Genomic DNA, 7,170 nt, shown 5'->3' with positions numbered 1-7,170 from the left:
TATCTTCTCTGCAAATAAACGAGGCTTCGTCAGTGAACCATCGCTAGCAAAGTCGTCCGTACAACTGGGGCGAGTGCTAGTAAGTCTCTCGAGACCTGCCGTGTGGTGGCGCTCGGTCTGCGATCACTGACAGTGGCGACACGCGGGTCCGACATGTACTAATGGACCGCGGCCGATTTAAAGCTACCACCTAGCAAGTGTGGTGTCTGGCGGTGACACCACAACACGAATGGGCCTTTGGCTCCGAAAGCCCATATCTATGATGATGTATTCTTATCGAGTTATCAGCCGAGTGGTGGCGTCGTCTTGTCGCAACGTTTCGATGAATTTCATACTCATCATCTTCTGGCGCCACCACTTGGCTGATAGCCCGAGAAGAATTCATCATTGGAATACGCTGAGAAAGACTGCAGTCGCATACATACCTATGATGTTTCGTTGGATGGTTCGCACGCTGACACTTGTTAATGGCCCAGCATTGAAATATGTAACAATTTTCGGAAGGGTTTCACTTCTGTCACATTAAACAACTCTGTTCAGTCGCCATTGCTCCCGTTCGTGCAGGATCTTTTTCCGGCCGCAGCTACGTTGGAGATTTGATGCTTTAAGGGATTACTGATATTCACGGTACACTCGTGAAATGGTCTTACGGGAAAATCCTCACGTGCGCCGGCTATAACAGCACGTTCAGACTCACTTAAATCTTGGTAATCTGTCATTGTAGCAGCAGTAACCGATCTAACAACTGCGCCAGACACTTGTAGTCTTATACAAGCGTTGCCGACCGCAGCGCCGCATTCTGCCTGTTTACATATCTCTGTATTTGAATACGCATGCCTATACCAGTTTCTTTGGCACTTCAGTGTACTTCTTTCTCCTTGAAGTATCTAATATAGCATTTTCTCTTCTGAAATGTCAGTTGTAGGTCTCAGTGAAACGACCGACGGTAGTCTTGCGTACTTTTATTCCAGTGGCACTGATACCGTCTTTTTATCAAGATGATTTCCTTAGAAAAGCGCTCACCCTGTTACTGTCTGACATCACCCAAATATCAGAGAAAAAATCAAGGTACTTGGTGGAGAAGTTAATCGTGAGACTCATCAAGCAGCCTAAATGATTGAATTATTCAAGCACATTGACTACACAGAAAATATTACGTTGGTTCTTGTTTCGCCTAATAACCTAGTAACATATTCTTTGAATCATGAGCAAGCCTCCCTGTAATCCACAGCAATTCTCAATTCAGAATTGAAATCTAACATAATTTTTCGAATGCTAGTTTCTACAAATACATCGTAATTCAAACTTGCTTCTGATACATAATGAAATTTTTCACAGAGATGCTTGGAATGTTGTCCACTTTTCGAAAAGCCTTTCACGATATTTTTTCATTAAGCGCATTATGTGTGATTGTTCTTTATTGATGTGCAGAGTTCTGGAGCAAAATGCTTTCTCTCCACCCTTCAGAGATTTCCTTGCTGATGAGTATGTTTTAGACCAATGTTAATTTATCACACCACAATCTTATTCACGCAAGAAACGTATTACCTCAAAAACACCGGCGGAAAATGAAAATTTTTACACGAGAACACCTTGACTGAAAGCTGCTATAAGGATGCTCCAGTGATCTACGCCTGTGAGATATGCTGATAAAATCTTTTCTGTTCCTCAGTCACACATACCTGTTAGATGTCATTACTCACCCTCGACAGTAACGCAACAAGAAAACTGCTTAACACTATTTAATAAGACAGTCATTTATTAAATGACATACAATCATTGCTCTCTTTCTCTCTCTCTCCTTCTCTCTCTCTTCCTTCAGATATGAACCACTGTTTCTTTCTTTTCCTCCATATTTCTCGATGGTTCTCGCTTCACTTTTCTGTGCATGTGGCTCCAGGCTTCTTAATCAGTTTTCCATGAATACTTTGGAATCTTGCAATTTCTTTTTGATTGGCGACCGTTCCCCAGTTTCTTTTGGAGTTGTCTATGGCCCTTCCAATTGCTTTGCACTCTGTGTTATTCATTTTCACTTTCGAAACCAGGTGAAGAGTCGTTAGTCTATTGAGGCTCACCCTTCGAATGTGACAAAGGAAAACTAAGCATCTTTTCCGTATCATATCTGTAATTTTTTTGAATATGAGTATGAAGTTGTAATGTATTTGCTCTATACCTAGTCCCAAAATTTTCCTTAGTATTTTTCTTTCTGTGATTTCCAGGGCATCCATCATCCCCTTCTTATCTAGAGTGAAACGTTCTGCTGCGTAAAATACTTCTGGGAGGATTACTGTAGAGCAGTGTCTATATTTAGCATTAAGGGACATTCAGTACTTATTACACACAGCCTAAGTGAACTAGAACGCTGTTTTCATTACATTAACTCTTACTTTAATGGCTTCTTTCCCTGGAATTTCTTGTTCAATTATTTTCGAATTTCTTAGTTCTCTCAATTTTTTCACGTTTATCTGTCATTAGCTTTGGGGCTACCTTTACGTTTGACACACGTTTATTTTCTCAAAGGAAATTTGAAAGCCTGTTTTTTCAGCTTGTTGTTTCAGTAATTCTGTGTGCCCGCAGGCTATTTACATTGAGGTCTCGCGGTTCTAGGCGCGCAGTCCGGAACCGCGCGACTGCTGCGGTCGCAGGTTCGAATCCTGCCTCGGGCATGGATGTGTGTGATGTCCTTAGGTTAGTTAGGTTTAATTAGTTCTAAGTTCTAGGGGACTGATGACCACAGCTGTTAAGTCCCATAGTGCTCAGAGCCATTTTTTTATTTACATTGAGTCTGGGAAAAATAGCTTGATCCTTTACAGACATGTGGTCAATTTTGTAGCCTAATCGAAGTCCCTCATTAATTTGACTCTCTCTTAACGACATTCGACATGGACTTATGGCCGTTTATAGAACACGGTTAAAATGCAGCAGAGAGAGACCATCTCCTCGTCTGACTCTAGTTTCACTTTAGAGTAGGTGTTCGTTAGAGTTTGTTTATTAGAGCTGTAGCGTTACTATTTAACTCCTGCTCGTTCAGAATTTCAAACAGTGAGTACCTACCGACTGCGTCATAGCCTTTTCTGAAGTCAACAAAAGTGACTACGAAATATTTAGATCTTTTCTTGAGATACATTACTAATGACTTTAAGTTGAGAACTGGCTCTGAATATGATCTATTTTTTTCTAATATCAAATTGATGTTCTCCAGTGTAAGGGTGGAGCAGTTGTTCTGCCCTAGCTATTAATGCTTTTGATAAGATTCTGTAGGTATCCCATCTATCACCTGCTTGTGGAGTGGGTAGATCAAGCCTATTTTCAAGTCTTGCGGAGTCTCTCCCGTTAACCAAAAATTTCGGACGATTTAGGTTAGCTTGTTCACGGACCAGTTATTTAGATATTTCCAGAGTTCTGTAATTGTGGAATCCTCCAAAGGCGCTTTATTGCTTTTGATGAATTGGACGATTTCTTTGGTTTCCTATTTAGTTTCCGTATACGAAGTCGGGTACCGAGTGTGTTATCGTGTAAAGCTAAATCTTCATTTAGAACATTCACAATTTCGTAAACTTTAATACGTGCCTTCGGGATGCTGGAAGCGCTTGATCAAGTTGATGTAGGGAGATGCTCATTCGTCGCATCTGCACACAGAGGATAATTTTGCACTATTGCGAAATGTCATCTACATTCTTTGTCGTCAATCGCTATGTTGTTATTTTTGTTTGTCAGGGCTACAGTTTTGAAGATCAGCGAAAATTACGCAGTATTTCTTTCAATTCCTGCAACTCCTCGGACTCTGTTTGCCTTCATTGACTACCCTGCTTTGTATCTGGCATCATATCACTTCAAGTTTGTCTATTACAGCTCAGACAATGCTTTCCGATTTCTCCTACTGATTTCGATTTATGCTTGCTTGAAGCATAAAAACGAATGCGTATCTTCTGTGTCACACTCTGGTACGGGTTGTATTCTGTCAGATTCCCCTTTGCTCAGTACCAGGTTCCTCTCAGTTGCCATAGCAAATGTGTCAACTTTTCGCACGACGCCGCCGACCTCAGTCACAGGTGTCTGCAGTGCAACTTTTTGTCGTGCCACCTATTGACTCTTGCAGTCACGTTTCTAGTCTTGTTCCGCACACATCTTCTTAATTTGTTCACTATATGGTGTCATCCGGACATGAACCATCAATTCATGCTTAATGGCCATTACATGGTTCCTGAAACGCTCAGCTATGTCCCAAACACCGTGCTGTTACCACTTTCTTCTGAATCGATTGAATAGTCACTTAATTCTTAGCAACAACATATTCTGTTTTGCCTTCGAGTTCATCAATATGTCCTATTTTGATCGCCAGTTTTTCTATCCTGCTCGTCGTTTATTAACGATCACTGTCTACTCATCTCATTTCTTACAATGTTTGTCTATTTTGTTGTTTAGACTCTGCAAGAATAGCATAACTCAACCAGTCAGCGAGTATGTTGAAATAGTGAACTCAGGCCGGTGAGGCGATTCTAACAGGCTGTACCCTTGTCTCAATACACGTGCTCACATCTAACGGCCTCGTGGCGGACTGTTATTAATGTCAGAGATTAATTCATATGACTTCAGGTAATAAAACGGTCTACTAGCAAATACTTTCATAAATTTTCCTCCAAAGAAATGTACACACGCCCACAGTAGTAGTCAAATTAAGACAATTTTGTTGGCCAATACCAGTAATAACACAAACAGAATCTTGCCATCCTGAAAGAAATAAACTACTGATAATTACACATTATTATAGTTACCCGTTTTACACAAGGAAAAATCTTAGGCAGGAAGCCACGCGAAAGGGGGTAAACACAATTTCACTTCTCTTTGGTAATTATATTTCTTATGGGAGATTACACTTTAAGATGTGCTTCTGAACACATAACATTCTATGATTAAAAGCCCGTCTTATTACAAGAATAATCTGGCCTGATAATCGAATTACTGTATTTCATAGTACAGTATCAAACGGCACCACATCTCTTAGCACAATATTCAATGAACAACGATTAATAGCACAATGAATAATGCACGTGCAGGCGAGCAGTCATGGAAGTTAACGTCTCGAAGGAATTTCAGCTTTTCCTATACAGATGATTCCTATTTCTATTCAGTACTTCGGGAATCATCGGTTCCCCATTCTAAGCGTACTGCTCTCTTGCGAGGAACCTGACTTTGATGGGAGAAACCATGGCTTAGGTGATCATTTACTTGGCCAACAGGGTGTCTATTTCATTTGTAGTCGACGTTTATTTTCTTAAATTCCGTGATTTGGCGGGAAAAATTTGGGGCGCCTTTAACACATTCATTATACAAACCGGTATATAAATTATCGGATTAGAATAAATGGCTCATGTTTGGTTAACCTTCTTACACAGGATATGACTGGGAATGGACAACAAAACTGACCAGTGGCTGATTCACATTATTAGCCCACCCCATGTTCATCCACTTAATAAAATTGTGGGCAAACAAATAGGCTACAAGCTAGGGTGGGATAGCTGAACAAAGAGCGAGCGCACTGTCTAGCTTGTGAAATTCATATCAAACACACATCCATATCCACAGGATCGCAAAAACTGAGGAAAATGATTACTGAAGTATGATGCACATAGCATCGAGTTATTTGTTATACACAGACTGAAATGTTCTACACAATGGAGAGCACCACTGCTTGATAGCTTTGAAACCATGTGCACCTGGGCTAATGGGGGACGAAAACGGACACGATAATAACAAATAAACAAACATAAGGATGTATTCAAATCGTCTCAAAAACTTCTCTTTTATCTTTACTGGTGGATTAGTTTAATATATAATCAGTGTGGCTGTGGGTGAAGCCCATTCTAAATACACACAGCCATGAATGACAAGCTCAAATAATTCTCAGAACAATATAGGCACTGATTAATATTTCACTCGACGTTTAGTGACTCGTTGTATCCAGAATTTAATACATACAACATTGCAGAATGCTATACTTTGACAGCTGTGAAAAATGAGCACGTGGGAGGATGGTCCTGCTGTCCTAAGAGAAACCAACACTAGAATTGACTGAAACTCATTTAAAAAACTTAAACTTATTTGTTACGCTGTAGAACTACCTTAAAAGCACTCCGTCTTCAGGCCACGAGTGGCCTACCGCAACCATCCGACCGCCGTGTCATCCTCGAAGGAGGATGTGGATAGGAGGGGCGTGGGGTCAGCACACCGCTCTCCCGGTCGCTATGATGGTATTCTTGACCGAAGCCGCTACTAGTCGGTCGAGTAGCTCCTCAATGGGCATCACGAGGCTGAGTGCACCCCGAAAAATGGCAACAGCGCATGGCGACCTGGATGGTCACCCATCCAAGTGCGGACCACGCCCGACAGCGCTTAACTTCGGTGATCTCACGGGAACCGGTGTATCCACTGCGGCAATGCCGTTGCCCGTAGAACTACCATAATTCAACAACTGTGGAAAAACGAAAACATGAATCGGCGGTGAACAAAGATGGGCATACTAGTCGCGATGAAGGAAATGCTACAACTGTATTAAGTATACCCGAATTCCTATGTGAACTATCTGTTACAGGATATTAACTAGGTTCTAATACCTAAGGCATGTGATTCGTAACCACATACCGGTTGTTCAACATTGCACAAACCAGTCGCGATCAGACTGCACTCTTCCAACAGAATTTACAAATATAACCATAATCTGATGGCCTCATGGCACTTTGCTAACATAGATAACCCTGAAAGTAAACGGATCTCTCGATATTATTAGTAAAAAACTCATTCCAATACCTGAATCCACAAAACGAGTCAGATGCTCTATGCTCTGACAGATCAGTTACTGACTTAGAACTTCAGAGACCGAATGCCAATTATCAGGGTCTCTGAGAAATGGCTCCGTATTCAAAATAATGGCCGGGGAGGGGGGCAGGAAACCCTGTTGGTTGGCAGTGACCAAGTATAGAAATATGACAAGATAAAGTTCGATCCATGGTATATCTTTGAAGCATCCTCATTGTCTTTCTCCTTTTCTAAACTTTCGCATGAAGTTAGGTTAGCAATTCCGTGCTAGTCGGGCTCTGTGGTTGCCTGGCACAAGCGTCGAAACTTACAGTACACTCGTTTTCATGCAGTGATGTGAATTAATGAACAAGT

At 41.3% G+C, this 7,170-nt stretch overlaps 1 pseudogene; it reads right to left on the bottom strand.

Moving 5' to 3' along the window:
- Positions 1 to 6,330: 6,330 nt before the first annotated feature.
- On the bottom strand, positions 6,331 to 6,448 carry LOC124614332 (annotated as a pseudogene).
- Positions 6,449 to 7,170: the final 722 nt, after the last annotated feature.

This window comes from Schistocerca americana, chromosome 4 (genome assembly GCF_021461395.2).
Source record: "Schistocerca americana isolate TAMUIC-IGC-003095 chromosome 4, iqSchAmer2.1, whole genome shotgun sequence".
Lineage (NCBI taxonomy): Eukaryota > Metazoa > Arthropoda > Insecta > Orthoptera > Acrididae > Schistocerca > Schistocerca americana.
Note: the sequence above shows the minus strand (reverse complement) of the source record. Positions and strands in the feature narration are given on the sequence as shown.